At 45.5% G+C, this 19,299-nt stretch overlaps 1 protein-coding gene across 2 annotated transcripts in view; it reads right to left on the minus strand.

Annotated features, from left to right (window-relative positions):
* KANK1 (KN motif and ankyrin repeat domains 1) overlaps positions 1 to 14,183 on the minus strand; it is a 561,634-nt gene extending 547,451 nt beyond the window's left edge. The window contains exon 1 of one of the 2 annotated variants that reach the window (XM_069228585.1): positions 13,893 to 14,183. The gene's annotated coding sequence lies outside the window, so the exon portion shown is untranslated. The remainder of the gene's footprint in view (positions 1 to 13,892) is intronic. The other variant, XM_069228594.1, reaches the window with a different exon arrangement.
* Between the last annotated feature and the right edge of the window lie 5,116 nt (positions 14,184 to 19,299).

Here is a 19,299-nt window from a genome sequence, read left to right on the forward strand (position 1 = left end):
GTTTAACTAAAAAAATAAGCTCCTGGCTCCAGCATAATTAAGATTACTTGACACATTCCTAAATTAATTGTTCATATTTCAGGTATTTGAAAAGGTGATCATTTTGCTCAGATGGTTTTAACATGCCAAACTGAGGGACAGGGTTTGAGGACCTTTTATTTGCATCAGATAAACAAAATCGAAAATACTTAAATGCACTTCAAACATGTGATTCCTTGATCATGAACTTGTCTCGTATCACTGCTCACACCGCAGCCTAATGTGTCTAGCTTTAAGGTTAGATAACTAGACAAGATAACTAGAATCCCTCAGTACTGCCTAGTGTGACACGTGAATAATAACTGTGTATGGACTATACTGTTCTACAAGACTGCTTTGTTAATGCAGAGAGGCTTCCAGAAGTTCATGACATTAAGACAGGGCGAACTCAAACTTAACACAAGTTTTATAAAATAACTGACTTGATGAGATACGCCTTTCATAAGAAATGTGTATTTGTAGGGTCGCTTTCTGTAATGTGCAACATTTCATTTCACAAAACCTGTTTTACTCCTGGAGGTAGAAAGGACGGCATTAATAACATACTCTTTCTGTAACTACCACGAGTGCCACTCGTTTTCCCAGAACAGCTGTCATACAATGCTCCAGAACTTCCAAGCACAACAGAATCAATACTTGTGAAGAACAGATTTGTTGATGCTGTGTAGTTTCCCATCTTAACAAACTTGTGTATTTTCAGGACACTAGGAGCACTTTTGGAACACGGTCTTAAAGTGTCAAACAGCATAATGTTGCAACATGCTGCATAATTTACCTTTAATGGCATAATTGAAAGCATAATGTACCTACAGCTACTGACCAGAATGAGAGCAAACAAATTGTGTGGCAGTTTTTACATTAGTGCTGAGTGAGCTGGTGGCAAAAATGGAGGGATAAACGTGCAAAAAAAAAAAAGATGCACCGGGGTAGTGAACATGGATTGTGAACTATTTTCTATCTCTCGTGCAGAACATGAGACTAGGTGCTAAAACCTACCACCAACTACAAATGAGCGGTTTAGTTTTAGTACCAGATTGAGCATAAAATGTTAAATTGGGGCCTTAGTTTAGAGTCAACCACGCTTTCTCCACTAGCAGTGCACCAAGGTCCAGTGTTATCATAGGATCTTGCTGTGCATGCTCAGAGGTAAGGTCAACTATCTGGTAACGTGCAAGATAGTAAGTCAACCAGCAGTATCGCTCTCACAAAACAGCCTGTTAAAAGGGAGTGTTTGAGGGGACCCACTAATTCTCCAATAACATTGGAAGGCATTGGAATTTTTTTTTAATAAATAAAAAATAAAAAAATAAAAAACATCTCTGCATGGATGTGATGCTTTATCTGAATTGTGCCCAGTTGTGGGGAATTTGGTTTTGTTGACCGTTATGTATGTAACTGCAGGTGTTTGTGCTTCTAATATGTGCACGTGCTAGAGCACTGTTTGTGCTATCTGTTTCAATCACAAAGTTTGATTTTTAGGTTTTACTTCACCACAAGCAATCAGTACAGGTCTCCACTTAGCTTTCAGTTTGCACCGTGTATTCAGACCAAACAGAGACGGCCTGGCGGAAAACCCATTTATTTCTGCTTCTTTTTCAAGACAACATTCTTTGAAATCAGGTATGGCCCTTTTTGATAAATAGCCTTTCCCACCACATTCCTATGCTGCATGTCAAGATACTTCAACTAACGCAAGACCTCTAAGAAAACGCATCTTCCATAAGAACTTACCATCGTGTGTTTGGGTTCTGAAGAGCCGAGATTTGATAGAATTATATTTCATAACAGGTGCCAAAGAACGGACTCATCAAATACAACTTTTGATAGAAAACAATAACAGATCAGCAACGCACAGGCCCCATTCCCCAGATCCGATTGACTGGATGTAAATGTACCGCCTGAATGTTATTTGGAAACAATTAGTGCCAGACTTTACTCCGTCAGAGGGTTGAAGCAGGCAACTTAATTCCCCTTTACCACATTGAAACATGAAAGTCAATACCAAATAATCAGCCCTTTAAGTTTTGGAAACCCTGCTTTAAAATCACCTATGGCAGACAATACAGAAGTGGAGAGAAATGGAATATCTTTCTGTTGCTTTCCTTTTGCACAGAGCTGGATCTCGTCGACTAAACTACCTTATCATCGACCCTTCTAAATAAAACTGAGTGATGCTTCACCAAAATCTGCCCTAGTGCATCCGATGACCAGCAGCAGACAATCCACCTGCTGAGGAACAGTACCAAGAGGCAGCTGCTGACAAACACCGTCAGTGGAAAGGCTTGGCAGAGTTCTTTGTTGGTACCTAGTGTAACGTTTGACTAGTCGTAAACAAAGCTAGCCCCACTGTGCTAGGTTTTTGGTTTTACAGGGCACACATTAAACTGACACTGTGCTTTCTACACATTGATTGGTGTAGGTAATAATTAACCTGGTTATTTGTACATTGAGGGGGTTTTCGCCTCATCCTATCCATCGCCTGCCGCCACATCGGGAAACAAAAACACTAAAAGGAATAATCATATCATCTCGTGTCAAAGTTTACTTCTTGAGCCAACAACCACACCGGGTCAACAGAGAAAACCTTAGTTAAAACAGCCGTATGAAACAGATGAGAGTAATGAATGTACTAATGAATGACCGAACCTGTTACCATAGTTCAACTGTGTTATTATAGACCTCATTCGTGTAGTGAGTACTGCCGACTCAACTCTAAGCAACAAATTAAATGAAACAGTGTAAACAAATATTCCACAGACAAGCTGGTTACAGACAACACAGAAAATGTTATCACTGCCACATTCGCAAGAAACCGCAAGGACTGAACCATAAAAAGAACAGTAACAAAAATAAACGAATACACCCCGAATAAAAGGTTGAAGTTTTGGCCCAATCTAATTTCAAATAATATAAAGGATTATCGGGATAACAATTTAGCAAGATATCCATGTTACTGGATCAGTAATAGAATAAACATTTCACACACAGACCACGCAGTTAAAAAGGTTCCCTGGGAGATTAGTCACAAGATCAAATACTATTTAACAGCGGCACTGACGCCTGATCCCGTCCCAAAAACAACGGAGTCAATGATAAAACCTGACCCTTTATGTGGCAGTGTGTAAGAAATGGATCATGTTTACTAAAAACACAACAAAACCAAAATATGTCTCATTGTCCACACCAATCATCAGCCTGGCAATTACTAAATTTAATCTGAATATCAACAAAATCATTCCTACGCGTGACATCGACTTCCTGCGCTAATTTACATATGCACGTGGAGACCGAGCTTTCTGGTTGCATATTCACCCAGACGGCAATCAGGACTCATTCCATCCATGTAGGCGAAACCGCCTGCATTCCAAGTGGTGATCCCGGACCTCTGCTCCACTGCCCGAATCAATCACCAGGTCCTACAGGGTCTCTTCCTTGCTGTGTGAGAAGGAGCTCCAGCCCCATGCACTGCTCTGCTGTCCACACCAATGACCTTCACCTCAGCCCAGTGTTACATTTCCCATGGAAGTGTAATGTCATCTGCCAACCTCTGTCCCACCCAAACTTTAATGATGAGAACAGACTCTGCTTGGATTGTCTGCTGATCTGGGCTGATTAACTGCCTTGCCAGAATCATGGGAAGGAACAGGCTGATGCCAGGATGGCACCGACCTAATCTGCTGCCCCCCCAAGCAATAACAATCCATGCGATGATGCCACAGTCTTGTGACATACTTCCTGTTACCATTCTCAGGTGAAAATCCCTCCTACAAGAGCAAGGGAGAGGAAGTTAGGAAAAAGGGCACCCGCGTAAAGCACCCTCACTTTCAGGTGGCCAAATGGCCGCCGAGGTGGGAGGGGGTTAGGGATCCCAGAGTGCCCCCATCCTATCCCTGCTCACCCCAGAACAAGGTGAGCGCTCTCATTTGTGTAATCAAGAACGTGACCAGCGTGTTTCCTTGGTAGCTGCCACAGTGGAGAAAGGTGGTGACACGTTTCTTCATGCATCAGTCCCTGTTTTTAGAGCTGCTCTGACAACACATCTATCTGCATACCTATTGTTACCAGTTCTATTGAAATATAAAACAAAGTGGGTTTTGTCTCCATCCATATAAACTCAGTCACCTCATAAGTGACTTTTTGATGCATGATTGAGAGTGTTTTACCGTTCTGCCTTCCATCAATTGCTCCAACTGAAATGCATGGGGAACTATTTTAAATCAGAAAAGTACACTCAATTATCACAGGTTGTCACTTACAGTTATCTCAAATATGCTTTCTCTACAGTCCTTTTTTTTTTTTTCCCCCCTCAGCACTGCAAAGCAAATATGTCTGGCTTTGACGTGATAAACAGCATTTGTGAATGTGACACATGTAAACAGCACTTGTGAATTCTTGTGTTAACACCTGTTGGTACATTAAAGCCACACATAGGGGCTTTGCCATTGCTTTTTTCTGAGAAATGTAATACGAAGATTAATTTTCTATCCCCCGTCACTGGTGTATACTACTTTGAAGAACTTTAAGGTGTTCCTCTAAAACAGTTTCTCATGCTTCAATCAATGTACCACAGTAGCGGACATTCTGAAAGGGGTAGGTTTTACATCTGTTTTCTTAAAGCAGTAAGCAACACAATTCATCCATTGTGCCCAAATGTTCTGCACCTACATGGGGCAAGCGGACATTATGGAGGGCACAGTGGGGCAAGGTGGCAGGCCAGACGACGATGGGCCTACAACCTTGAAAATGTGAGAGATGTGGGCTGTTATTACATAATGATAACTTGCAAAACTGCATAAGTACAGCCTGAGATTGGATGTCTCTAACCAGACAACAAAACTGGTTCTCAGGCTGTCCTCTAGAAGGGTTTCAAAGGTTTTGGGAATAATCGGTTGAGTCAGAGGGCATTTGTGTGTCTGGTTCAAAGGTTCTCCCCAACACGGGTGGTGGGGGCGACATTATGGAGGCCACAGCGAGGGTGGACGGTGGAGCAAGATGTCATGGGACTGCCTGTGGTACCATGCATGTCATGGGCCCTTTTTGGTTCTGGGCATAGTGCAGCCGCGTTTTACCGCCCTTATGGCTTGATTGCTGCTTCCGCATTCCTGGGAGGTGCACGTGGTTTCTCAGATGTTTCGGTCCCACAGCGGTGATATAATAGGCTCTGTTACTGGTAGGCCTTTGTTGCTTGTTCTTGGATTGGTGATTGGCTGGGGTGTTCTCTATGAGGGGGAAGAATTTTGCTAGGAGGTGCCATTATTCCCCCAGCACCCAGGCTTCCTCTTTTCCTCTTCTTTCTCCTCTGCTACAGTGGGGTTGGCTTGTTCCACTCCTTATTGGAAGAAGAAGGTAGCCAAAGAGGAGAGACTGAGGCAGTTGATTGTGGATACGTTGACTTCTTTGACTGGCAAGAAGTCTGGTTCCAGTCTTTTGCAGGATTTATATTCCGATATTTCTAGTTCATCTTCCTCTGGGGAATCTTCTCCCTGCACTGACAGGAGGGGTAAATACATTTCTAAGGACATGCTGCCGGCTTTACGGAGTCATGTCCATATTAATATGGGTTTCCCGGACGACGCTGTGTCTGGGACTCCTCAGGACTCTGTATTGCCTCAGTTTAAAATACTGCCTGGTGTGGCCCTCCCACTGCATCAATTTGTCATGGATGTGGTTTTGCAGGAATGGAAGCAACCTGACCGTATTGATCTTCCTTGATTTATGGCCAAACCCCTTGGAGGATATGGGGGAGAAGTTGCCCGATTGGTACAAGTGTGTTCCGTGGTTGCCAGTCTGGTGGTGAGGTCTTCCATGGCGGAGGAAAACATCCTGAAGGATGGTGATGATAAGAAGGTGGACTCTTCTGTGAAAAAGGCATTGCTAGGGAGAATCTCGCTTTGCAGGTTGGTGTCTATGGGACTTACTTGTTTCAGTCCCTTTTGTCTGACTAAGATTCAGGAGGGTGGTTCCTATACAGATCTTCTAGAATCTATCTACCTATCAGCAAGATGAATTTTTATCAGATATTGCCTTTGACTCAGTGAGGGCCTCTGCTCTCTCCTGTGGTGCTTCTCTGGCAGCCCGTCATTATCTCTATTTGAAGAATTGGAATACGGACACTGCCCAACATTCCATGGCACTGAGTCTGCCTTTTAAGGGGCAGAGTCTCTTTGGCCAGGAGTTGGAAGAGAGGTTACATTGTGTGTTTAAGGAATGGAAGCATTTAAATTCATTCAGGAAGCCTCAGCTGTATACGCCTTCCGGGGGTGGGGAGGCGCCTCATCTAGGTCATTTTGGCAGCCTTCCTGCAGACAGGCAGAGGGGCCTGGAAAGTTTCAGAGGTACTCCGGCATGGATCCAGGCACAGACTTTGAGTGGTTCTGACTATGCCGCAGACACCCTCCCTGGGGTTGCCACTGTTGTGGGAGGGAGGCTTCATTGGTTTCTGCACACTTGGCGCCTTCCACATCAGACAAGTGGGTGCTGGGAGTTTTGGAGACAAGTTACCAGATCGAGTTTCTACACTGTTAAGTCCCTTCTGGAACTGTGGTGACATCTGTGTCGCGGGATCTGCTGATGGTTCAAGCTTTAATGTTGGTGATTCAGGCCCTCCTGTTGAAGAAGGCTACTGTACTAGTTCCCCCTGCCCAGAGAGGCTCTGGGGTGTACTCCATAGTTTTTCTTGTACCGAAGGTGACAGGGGTTTTAGGATTGTCATCCATATGAAAGGTTCTGAAAAAGTCAGGGCAGAAAATTTCATTCAAAATGGAGACTCTCTAACACATTATCCTGCTGATTCAGAAGGATGCTGTCCTGGCCACATTAGATCGTCAGGATGCCTATTGTCATGTTCCAGGGGCTCTGGATTCTCAATGGTTTCTGAGGGTAGCTGTACTGGGGCACCACTCGCAGTTTACTGTCCTCCCCTTCGGTCTGCGTTCATCACCACAAGTGTTTACGAAGGTGGTGGCCCCCCTTTCCAGGTGGCTTATCTCCACCTTTGAGGGATTTCCGTTTTCCCATACTTGGACGATTGGCTTCTTCAGGCTCCCTCCCTTCAGATCTTCTGACTGCATTTGGAACAAACCATTCATATGCTGCACAACCATGGGTTCCTGCTGAATCCACCCAAGTGCCGCCGTCAGCCGGACACCAGGAAATTGTTTATCATAGCGGGATTTTACACTGTTCTGGGCAAAGTGTTTCTCCTGCAGTCACGGATCTCCAAGTTGCAGGGCCTAATTCTGCCTTTGCTGAATCAGTCACCAGCCCCACTGAGACTTTGAATGGAGGTTCAGGGTCTCATGGAAACAGCTGTCTTCACGGTCCCTTGGGCCTGTCTTCATCCAAGGCCGTTGCTGTGGCATCGTCGGCCCTTTGTGACTCACCCACTATTGGACCTCTCTCAGTTGGTGTCAGTCTCCCTGACAGTGGTCCCTTGTCTACCCTCGAGGTTGGACTCAGCGAATCTGGCCAAAGGGGTGTTGATGCATCCATCTCCTCCTGTGGTGCTGGTGACGGATGCCAGCCTTTGGGGCTGGGGTGCTAGCCTTGGGTCCAGGATGGTCCAAAGCTAATGGCTCCCCACGGAAGCTCATCGTTCCTCCAATTGGAGGGAATTGTCGGTAGTGGACAGGACACTCCTTCATTTTCAATCTTCCCTGTTGGGTTGCAATGTGTTAGTTCATTCGGTCAACATGGTGACTGTGGCCTATATCAACCATCAGGGTAGTTCCCACAGTCGCTTACTGCATCTGGTGGCCTGCTCGATTGCACATTGGGTGGAGACTTACCTGCAGTCCCTTTGGACACAGCATATCAGGGGTGTGGACAATGAGGTGGCGGATTCTCTCAGTCAGAGGTTTCCTTCTTCTCTGGAACTGCGGCTCTCACCTCTGGTGTTTCACATGATTTGCAAGAGGTTCGAGTGTCCCCGCCTGGATATGTTTGCTTAATGGCGGAATGCTTTTCTTCCTCGGTTCTGATCCAGGAGTTCGGAAGCAGAGTTTGGGGGGTGGACACTGTTGGCTCCATGGCCCTGGTGTCCGTTGTACACTTTCCCTCCCTTTCCTCTGGTCCAGTCTTTTCTTCTGAAGGTGCGATTGGAGAGGGCTCAGGTGGTGGCAGTCCACCCTTTTTGCCCTGCAGGTCGTGGTTTCCGTTTCTGCGGAACCTGGCTGTTCTTCCTCCTTGGGTTCTTCCGTGGGTTCCCTCCACTTGAGACATCTGGGTCCCTCTCTTTCACTCTCCCGGACACTTGCGGTTTGGCTGCCGAACGGCAAACTCTGATGAAGGATGGTTTGCCAGATCATATTGTATCCTTGGTACAGGGTTCCAAGAGACTGTCTATACTCTCCTCCTATTCTTAGCATTGGTGTCATTTTGCTTCTTGGTGTTCCCTTCACCAATTTTCTTCTGTCTTGTCCTGTCTCTGCTCTGCTCCAGTCTTTTATGATGGGTTTGCTAAGGGTTGTTCTCTTTCCACCATGAGAAGTCAATGGGATGCTATCCTGGCCTTTTGAGATCCTGCCTCTTGGTCTGCTTCGGTATCTACTTTGGTCTCTCGGTTGTTTCTGAGTTTTTTCCTTTCTGCACTGGTGGCGATATCGGATGTTCATCTTTGGGATCTGTCTGTTCTTCAGTCTCCTCCTTTTGAGCCTCTCATCTGTTGATCTCAAATTTCTGTTCTGCAAGGTGGCCATTTTGGTGGCTATTACTTCGGCACACCAACTGGGGAAGATGACCGCTTTGCACTGTTGCCCTCCTTTCCTGAGGTTTCTTGAGGACACTGCAGTCCTCTGTCTGGATCTGGCGTGCCTTCCTAAGGTTGCTTCCCATTTCCATTCTTCCAAGGAGCTGATTCTTCCTACCTTTTATCCTTCTTCTTCGCGTAAGAGTGTCTGCTACACACATTGGATGTGAAATGTGCTCTCTGTGTATGTGGAACGGACTACTCAGTTTCGCTACTCTGACAGTCTGTGACGTCTGAGGTGGCTGGTCGTGGTAAGGCTGCCTCCAAATTGACCAACTGCTGTTGGCTTAAGGAGATGATCATCCTAGCTTATGTGGGGGCTGAATTGTCTTGTCCCGTAGCTATTCAGGCGCACTCCACTAGGGGTCTCTCGGCCTCCTGGGCTGTGTTCTTCGAGGCCTCTTTGGCAAAGATTTGTAGGGCGGGTACCTGGGCTTTGGATTCCACTTTCATCCGGCAGTATCAATTGAATTCTGCTCAGAAGCCCGCTGGGATTTTTTTTTATGGGGTTCTGAAGGCAGTTGAGGGGGGTGGGGGGAAATCATTCCTTATGACTGTTTTTGAATTACAGTACACTGCATCTTCAATCTGCTTGGGCTAAGTGCTTCTTTCTTATTCCAGGCCTACACAAGGGCCTTCTTTTGTGATGTTGCTTTGGTATGCCTCATGTTCTGAGGACTGGGTCGAGGACGGGGGACGTAGAGGTAATGCCCGGATTACTTACCGGTAATCTTCATTACTCTTAGTCCTACTCATCCTCGACCCTGTCCTCAGTTCCCTCCCACCCTCCCAGTTCAGGCCTGTGTGTGCTTGGTATGTCAGGATGCCTCCCTATTTGTCGGGAGTTTTATGCCTGACCCGGAGGGTGAGTGGGGCAAAGGAGTGTTGCCTGTTTTTTTTCCTGTTTGGGATAGGGATATTCCTCATGTAATGAGGACTGGGTTGAGGACGAGTAGGACTAAGAGTAATTAGGATTACTGGTAAGTAATCAGGGCAGCACCTTGCTTCGCAAGGACCTAGTGCTGTAAGATGATCTCATGGAGGCTGGAAGTAGTGGTGGAACAGGGCCACAGGCCTATTTAATTAAACGATGTAGCAAGGTAGGGCTCGACCTCTCTGTTCCTGTCCTCCTTACCATGAGTGCTACCTCCTGCCCCATGAGACCCACAGCCACCAGAGGCCACTGCAGGCAACTTTTGTTGTTCCCATCTGCCCATCCCATAGTTCAGAAGAGTGATTGGGTATAGGCTTGTCATGCTAGGCTATTTCTCATGTTGATAGTTCTCACCTGCTAAAATGCCGTGCCATATATGCTGTTGTCTTTAATTATGTTTTCTGTTGTAGGACAATTGTTACGTTATGCCTGTTATTTTACTGGGATGGGGTGAATTCATGGCTGCCGGGGACACTTTATATCCCATTGGCATTTCACAGGGATTAAGGCACAGAGAACCCCAGTGCCAAGGGGACCCCAAAAGAGGTGTTTACAGCAATCGGTAAAGAAGCTGCAATTTTTTATTTTTTTTTGGCAAGGGGGGGGGGGGGGTTCAGTAGCTTTTATGACTTTTACCCGCCTTTCCAAGCAGGCACATTTGCGCTAACAGACGGAGACCCTTTGAGGTGGTTGGAGGATACAGACTGCGCCGGGGGACCAAGACATGGCCCAGTTCCCTAGGCTAGCTCTCTGGATGGTGTTGGGGGACCCTCAGGTAGGGTTGCTCTGGGGTGACTGGGCCTCAGGCACAGGTAAAAAGAGCAGGGATGTGCATAGGGGCGATTGTCCTTTTCTTCTCTGCCCCCCCTGGCATATGTGCCAGGGGGCCAGGTTGAAAGGCAAACCATGAGTTCACAAAATATTTTTTTTTTATGCACAGTGAGGTATTGGGGTTGTATGCGACTTGATATCTAGTGGACTATGTATGCGGAAAAAGGATTCTGTTACAACCTTGTAAATGTGAGAGATGTGTAAGAAACATCATTCAACACTTCTGTTGTGACATACATCTGAAGTGAAAATAAAATGGATTCAAACACAAATGACACATGGCCAAAACTCTTGCATGTTCATTCTTAATGCCCCAGTAAGTCCAAAATCAGGCACAAATTGCACATGGACCGGTGTTTTTTCCCCTCCGCAAATGCCTCCATTTAGTGCCTGGAGATTGCACAAGAAAATAAATAAATGAGAAAGGGGATTTGCATAATCTTGTACTATTTGGTAAAATAGATACCGCACTTCATTCTCTAATCTGGCTTGGTAAAATAGATACCGCACTTCATTCTCTAATCTGGCTTGTGAAATTGTGAGACAAGAAGTAAAACTAACAGAGGTTAAACAGTGACCAAGCAGTATCGGTAATTCCAAGGCTGGTTTACCACCTGATAATACAGACAAGTTCAGAATGAGGGCAATAGACTAAATAACACTTCGGAACAGACCTGCTACAGAAACAATGTCAAAGGAAGTAGAAGGCAGCTACAACATAACCACTGCTTAATTTGTGCTGGTGTTTGCGGATGCTTAGCAAGACACTTACTTATTTGTAAACACCGGCACTTATTTATGACATTCTACTAAATCGTGGTGCTGTCTATTTTTTAGCAGAGCTCATGGACATGTTTAATGCCCTTTTAAAAAAATAGATAAATAAAAGCAGTGGGTCCAGGCTGTATTTACATAGGGTGACCAGACATCCAAATTTGGCCGGACAGTACAGTCTATCCCGCTGTCCCAATACTTTTACTGTAAATAAATACATGCCCTGTTTTTTTTTTTTTTTTTTTTTTTAACAGCCCAGGTGGGAGCACACATTAATATCTGTTTAGTGCATGTTCACATTTTGACCACCCCACTTCTCTTCATGGACTGGGGCTGAATTCTTTCAACAGTCACCTACTGAGCTACCTCACCTCAGTCACACAGCATAGCAGGTTTTAAAGAGGAGTCATTCAGTGTCCCAGGAGCCCATCAGCCAAGGCCAAGCATGCCCTGGGTCTCACCACAGCAGATGGGAGAGGGAATGTTTTCATCTACGTTTCAGAGGTTGGCCCAAAGGGGCCCTGAACATATTTTTTTTTATTCCCAGTGGAAATACACATTAAAGCTAATACATTCCTTTTTCATGTTTTGCTTTCATGTTCTGAAGCCGTGTATCATAATAAGTACAGGACTTCACGTCCCAGAATGCAAAGGAATACGAGTTGTGCTTTTCATGTGCCACAAGAGGCGGGCCCATTGACTGTCTCACATACTTTAACATCTGTCTCAAAACCTGCCACACAGGAGCGTCCACCCCTGAGGCCATGAGGCAAGAGGGTGGTTTACGTTCCATGCCCGGACAATCCTTACATTTTCTGCTTTGATTACCGATTACTGTCAATTATCCCTGTAAAGCTGTTTAGTACCCCGTCGTAATCATCAAGTGCATTATTTGCTCATGCGGAAAACCGGTAGCACGAGGCTGGACTTACCGATGACCAGTATCTAAAGAAAACCACATTCTTATAAGCACATGATTAAAATGAACAGCACCTTTTAGATTAAGGCGAGGGTCGCCAGGGTGTGCTGAAAAAGAAACGACTAAATACACATATTTTTAAACCAGAAATCAAAGCTTAACTCCTTCCTGCCTCCAAAGCTATAAAAAAAAGTACACTGTTTAGGCTAGAAGGGCTGCAAACATAGGTTCACAAATCTAACACTAGAGATAAGCATAACATTACTCGTGCCCTAGGGTTACTCCCAGGCCCACTGGCAAGCACAAATGTATTTTTGTCTGACAGGTGCCAGTTTCACAAGCGTCAGCTCAGTGCCCTTCCCAATTTAAATTAAACTGACCTCAACATAAAGGGTTCTAGCAACCTTAAAATTACACCCCAGTTAGAGAGTCGACAAGGCCATCAAAACATGACCAGGACAAAAAAAAAACGCTCAGCATGAACACAGTCAATCTCACACTTGTCTGAGTCAGAAGGAAGCTACCATGCTGACGCACCTTACGTTTTGTGATTGGCAGGATCACTGTTCAAGATGATCAGTTTTTAGAGAAATAATTTTCATTGACTACCCTGTAATCTAGAGCCTGCTGTGAGTCCGCCTGAGGACCATAAGAAATGTACACGGAATAAAATTCTGGGAACAGGCAATTAAAGTACAGCTTGGAACAGGCGGCTGACAAGGCCAGATCTTTTACTCACTCAAGGGCGCCTTCCCTCCCTCCTCCCCCTTATGCTTTTGATGTTGGAGGAACAAAAGGCCTCACTCACCCCCTTCCGAGGTGCTCAGGAGAGGAGGGGCCTTGCGAAAAGGATTAAGGGGGGGGGGGGCTAACATTACGTCTCCCCCCACTGCCAGAGCCGACAAGTTCCATGAAAGTGAAAAGAAAAAAAGCAAAGGGCAGCACCCACCACATACCAGTATTTCAATACCGCAACGACTGCAATTAAGAGACCACAACAATAAATAGTCAACGTTTAATGAAACCCAATTAGGTGCGAGTGAGGTGGCGGGGGAGTTAACGTGTCAGTTCCTTTTTTTTTTCAAGGAACAAGAAACATATATCTAAAACGTAGAAATATTCGTATTTTTTAGGCAGGTATGAAAACATCGTCAAAAAAAGCAGACAAAAATGAGATACTCGCACATAAATAAAACAGTTTACAGTTTTGTGTGTGACAGGTTTGCTCAACCTCACGAAATGCTTCACACACTGCTTTATCTTTAAGGAAAATATAAACAAGGAAAATAAAATCTCCTGCACTTGCTAGCATTTCCTTCCCACTTTCCTGGGTAGCACCCAAGTCCTCTTTTATGTGAATGGAGTCCGGAGTAGCACTAGCAACAGCCACAAGACACGGCAGGCATTTCATTCAAGGAGGGGGCGAAAAGGTTAATTCTATTCCTTACAAAGAGTTGCGCAGAGTTTAGCTCCGAGAATAGCTCGGCACACCTTTCTGACGTCACATAGAACAAGCCACCCCTCACACCAATGCGCCCCTACTGGGGTCTGGTGTTGTGTAATTATTCGTATCCCCCATACTGACTTTAAGTCACTGAATTATATTGATGCAACCGTCGCAATTAACTTATGCGCGGAACCCGACTCACCTCTCTGCTTGCCACCACGCATCCCGCGCGCTCCCACAGACAAAGTGAAAAAGTGTCCAGGTTCGGTCATTCAGAGCCAACGGAGGTGCATCTATGTTCTAGCATGTGCACCCTTCGCTAACGGGGGCCACTCAGCCCCTGCTGCGTGCTCCGGAAGCACCCCTTGTCTCTCAGGCCAGTGCGCGAAGACCCCTTTGTAGCAGCCGAGATAAGGCAGCAGGCGGTGTGGGCTGCTCACAGTTTAGGTATCCCATAAGGTTGTCTCGCATCCTCCTCCCCCTCCCTCCCCGGGTCTCCCTCGTCGCGCCTGCGTACGCCAAGTACACAGAGGCCATGCTTCCCGACTCAGAGGGGGTGGGAGGGGCAGTGAAGAGGAGAGACGGAGAACATCTGCGGAGAAAATCCTTGTACCACAGAAGAATCTTAAAATAACTTTCGGGTGCAAAAAGTTGCAATTAAGGTGTTTTAGGCGTAACCTGTCTCCTTCAGTACATACGTTCGGTTGCCCCTTTTCCCAGAGAAATATTCCGGCTATTTATTCATGTTGTAAGATTCCGCAAAGGCAAGGTTATATAACATAGCCTTTCTGCCATTGTTACCTTTAATTAGCAATCTCGAATCAGGCAGCTCCAGAACAAATTTTAATTGTAAAGCACTGACTTCTTATATCTACTATTTAAAGTAAATACTGGAAAGGGGAAAAACAGACCTTGCGTGATTTCCCAACGTTTGTACTATATTGGACAGTAAAATACCGATAATGGTGGTAAAAAAACGGCCAGGTTTCAACCCTACCTTAAAATAAGATCCCCCAAACCAGGAAGTGGTTTAAACGAAGACACATTCTATAACACCCTTTTCCATGAAGGTCCCAAAGCAACTGCCAGAAAGAGCCATTGCCTTGAACTCTCAAGGAGAAAAGTTCCAGAGTGCTGAACGCGGTCACAGTACTACCAAAAACTAATGAAAAGGTAAGCAACAGTAAAGCACACATTATGTACTGAAACCTTTAAATACAATAAAACATATCATTACACTAAAGCATTACATAACATCACCATCCCCTCTGATAAAACAAACAACAAAAAATAACAATAATTTATAAACAAACCAAGCTGGTCGCATTAATGCAAATACAATCTCTAAATCTAGTGTCTATAGAACCATTCAGACATGGTCTGCAATACGTAGAAGCAGTATTAACATTATCAATGGGAAAGTGTTTTGGAGAATGTGACTTTTCACAGGCATTTGAAAGACAGCATGAGATCCAGAAAAAGAAATAAATTGAACCTGTAGTAGAAGTCCCAGCAAGTATTGGAGAATCTGGAACAGAAAAAGCACATTCATTTTCTCGCACAGAATTATTGTCAAGTGCACTTATAATTTTCTTAGGAATTTCAGTAAAACAAACGTCTTTGACTTTAAGAATTTTCTTTGCTTGTTCTTCAGTCAGCATTATCAAACTTCTTCTGCTCCACCAGCCCTTCCCATAAAGTAACGCTGACCCTTTGAACAATTTCAAAGTTTTAACAGGAGACATATATCTGAAGTCTCCCTCCTCAACTCTGTTGGGTTTCTTAACTAATAATACCCAATCATTTGCTTTAAACTCAATTTATTTTACATTGTGTTAGGTAGCGAATCTTTCCTTTGTCAGAGGATGCTGCTTAGGGTCTCTGTCTAACATAGATTTGAGATACTCACCAGACTTCTCTTTACAAAATTTTAATTATTTCACCCAATCTAGACATAAAATGGATCTTGGTGTACGCCTGTGTAGAAGTTCAAAAGGAGGGACACACCCATAGTGCTGTGTTGAGTGATTAAATAGGACCATAATGTCGGCTTAAAAAAATTCTCACCAAACCAAAGCAGATTTAACACCTTCCTTAAGAAATCTGTTTATTCTTTCCACCAAGCCATTCAAAGTAGGATAATACAAAGCCACTTGGAGATGTTTAATATGTAAAGATTCAATAAAATGTGTCATGCAGGATGAAGTAAAATTAGTTCCATTGTCAGTTACATTGGGAGCACCTTCAATGCTAAAATTTTTCTCCAAGAATTTGATCACAAAACAGGTTGTACATCCATTGACCCATTTAACGACCTGAGAATTCATGGATGGCCACCAATAAAATTATTTCAAATACTAACACGTGGTATTAACGCCCAAATGGCCTTCATGAGCTAGCTTGACAAGTGTCTCTCTTAATGTTGTGGGCGGAACATATCTGTCATTACACATAAGCACTCCCTTGAGGACTGACAATTCTTGAGAAACATGAGCAAATGTTTTTAAGGCTCTACTCAAGTACCTTTCCTCGTGCCAGCCCACCTCCAGAAAATGCATGACTTTCTGAAGCACCTCATCAGCTTTTAAAGCATCTAGCCACTCTTGGGTGGTGACTGCACACTTACTAGTCAATAAATAATTTATCGTGGCAACTACACACTCCACATCCTCCTGGAAATCTTCCTCTACACTTGTAGCAATAGGCATTCTCGACAAACAGTCAGCTTTTAGATTTTTCCACTTAAAATGTACTTGATGTCAAAGACATATTCCTGAAGTCGTGACAATAAACTCACAAGACAGGCAAAAGCTTTACTTGTACCATTACTGTTGAGTAGATACACAAATGGTTTGTGATCAGTATAAATGGTAAAATTAGCTCGCCATAAGAGGGGCTTAAATTTCTCCACCGCCCATATGCAAACCAACATCTCCTTTTCGATTGTACTATAGTTTTTATCTGGTACTTTCAGACATCATGAAGCAAAAGCAAAAGTTGCTACTCTCTGTCTTTCACCCACTGGGACAAAAAAGTACCTAAGCCAATCTTACTAGTGTAGGAAAATACCCTCTTTCTTGGCATGATTACCCCCATTTTCTACCTGTTGTCAGTGTGCTTCTCTGTGTTCACTGGGATCCTGCTACCACGACCCTAGTGATTATGCTCTCACCCTTCAAACTCGGTAACTTGGTTACTTACACCCCACATTTGGCATACTGGTGCCCCCTGTAATTCCCTAGTATATGGTACCCTGGGCATTGGGGTACCAAGGAATCCCCATGGGCTGCAGCATGAATTGTGCCACCCATGGGCAACCCATGCAAAGTATATCTGCAGGCCTGCCATTGCACCCTCCGTGAAAGTGTGGATACACCCTTTTCACTACAGGTCACTGCACAAGGTCACTGAAAGTCACCCCTGTGGCAGGTCCTCCTAGTCCAGAGGGCAGGGTGCAAGTACCTGTGTGTGAACACACCTCTGTACTAGCAGACGTGCCCCCATGAACTCCAGTTCTGTTTTCCTGGATTTTGTGAGTGCAGGGACGCCATTTTATGCATGTACTGAACATAGGTCACTACCTATGACGAGCTACATAATGGTAACTCCGAACATAAGCATGTTTGGTATCAAACATGTCGAAATCATACCACAAAAATGTCGCCAGTATTGGAAGTATGACTCCATGCACTCTGGGGGCTCCTTAGAGGACCCCCAGCATTGCTCCTACCAGCCTTCTAGGGTTCTCTGGGCAGCCCCAGCTGCTGCCACCCCTCAGACAGGTTTCTGCCCTTCTGCTTTTTGAACAGCTCAAGCCCAGGAAGGCAGAACAAAGTATTTCCTTGGGGGGTGGGGGGCATTCCCTCCCCCTTTAGAAATAGGTGTTACATGGCTTGAGAGGGGTATCCTCCCCATGCCACTGGTATGCTTTGAAGGGCATATTTGGTGCCCTCCATGCATAAACCAGTCTACACCGGTTCAGGGACCTCCAGTCCCTGCGCTGGCACGAAACTGGACAACGGAAAGGGGAATGACCACTCCCCTGTCCATTACCACCCTAGGGGTGGTGCCCAAAGTTCCTCCAGAGGGTCCCTGAGTTCTCCCATATTGAATTCAAGGTTAGCAGAGACCTCTGGGAGCATCTGAGTGGCCAGGTCAGGCAGGTGACATCAGAGTCTCCTCCTGGCTAGGTGACCAATTCCCCTCTCTCTTCAGTGGGTCCTCAGATTTGGCTTGCAAGAATCCAGCAGGACTTCTCTGCAACCTCTACTTTGACTTCTAGCCACTGGAACTGCGACTGGACCCCCCAGGAACCGACAATCTGCATCCACGACGAAGACTGTGCTTGCAACATTGTTTCCATGGCTCCTTCCAGCTTCTGCAATATTTCCCTGGCTGTGCATCATCTGCGGGTATTGTCTTAGGTCTGCTTGAGAAGGAAGAAGAAATCTCCCTTGGAGTGAAGGAGTCAATCTCTTGCAACCGCAGGCACCAACTGCAATGACAACCAGCTGCATGGATTTCCTCTCATCCTGAGCCCCCAGCACTCCTTCCTGCAATGCACAGCCCACTGCGTAGTTCTCCTGCGGTGTGGGACCCTTCTACAGTTGTGCTGCCCGGGCTCCTCTGTGACTCCTGGTTCCTCGTCCAGTAGGTCTCCTGTGTGGGATGCCTCTTCCTCTTTGGACACTGCAACTTCTGCCTTTGCCAAGGCTTGTTAATGGTTTTCCACGCCACTGATCAACTGCAATCATCTAGCTGGCATGGAACATCAACTGCATCCTCCAGGAACTCTTCACCTGCTCCAGTGCTGCATTCCTGACCGTCTTTGTCCTACCATCAACCAACTCCTACAACTACGGCTGGGTGAGTAGTAGCTCCTGCTCATCCTGGACTCTTCTGTGACTTCTGGACTTGGTCCCCTTCTTCCACAGGTCTTCCTCTTCAGGAATCCACCACTGGTTTCTTGCAGTCTTGCCTGGGTGTTGCATTATCTTCATTTTCTTCCTTTTAGGTGATTTTGGGAAAACACAAGTAACTTACTCCTTTCTTCCTTGTCGCGGGGGGTGGGGGCATTGTTGGGTTTCCTAGTGCACCCAGTTCCCCTCTGCACATTCCACTTACCTAGGTGGGGGTCCTGTATTTGCATTCCATTTTTAGTATATAGTTTAGGCTCCCCCTAGGGTCACTATTGTCTATTTGCATTTGCACTGTTTTCTATTACTTTTTATGTCTATTACTGATAACTAGTGTATATATTTAGTGTGTTTACTTACCTCCTTTTGGAGGGTTGCCTATTTAGTGTTTTGGTACTGCGTTACTGTAATAAAGACCCTTTATTTTTGTAACACTAAGGCGGTCACTCTAAGTATGGCGGGCGGCGGTAGCCGCCCGCCAGGCGGGAACCGCCATTTGGCCGCTACGTGGCCAAAAGACCGCTGCCGGTATTCCAACCTTCCCGCTGGGCCGGAGGGCACTAACCATGTCAGCGCCCGCCGGCCCAGCGGGAAGGAGGCCTGCAACACAGAAGCCGGCTCCGAATGGAGCCGGCGGTGTTGCGGCCGTGCGACGGGTGCAGTTGCACCCGTCGCGCTTTTCACTGTCTGCTA

The sequence above is a fragment of the Pleurodeles waltl genome, chromosome 1_1, assembly GCF_031143425.1.
Source record: "Pleurodeles waltl isolate 20211129_DDA chromosome 1_1, aPleWal1.hap1.20221129, whole genome shotgun sequence".
Classification (NCBI taxonomy): Eukaryota; Metazoa; Chordata; class Amphibia; order Caudata; family Salamandridae; genus Pleurodeles; species Pleurodeles waltl.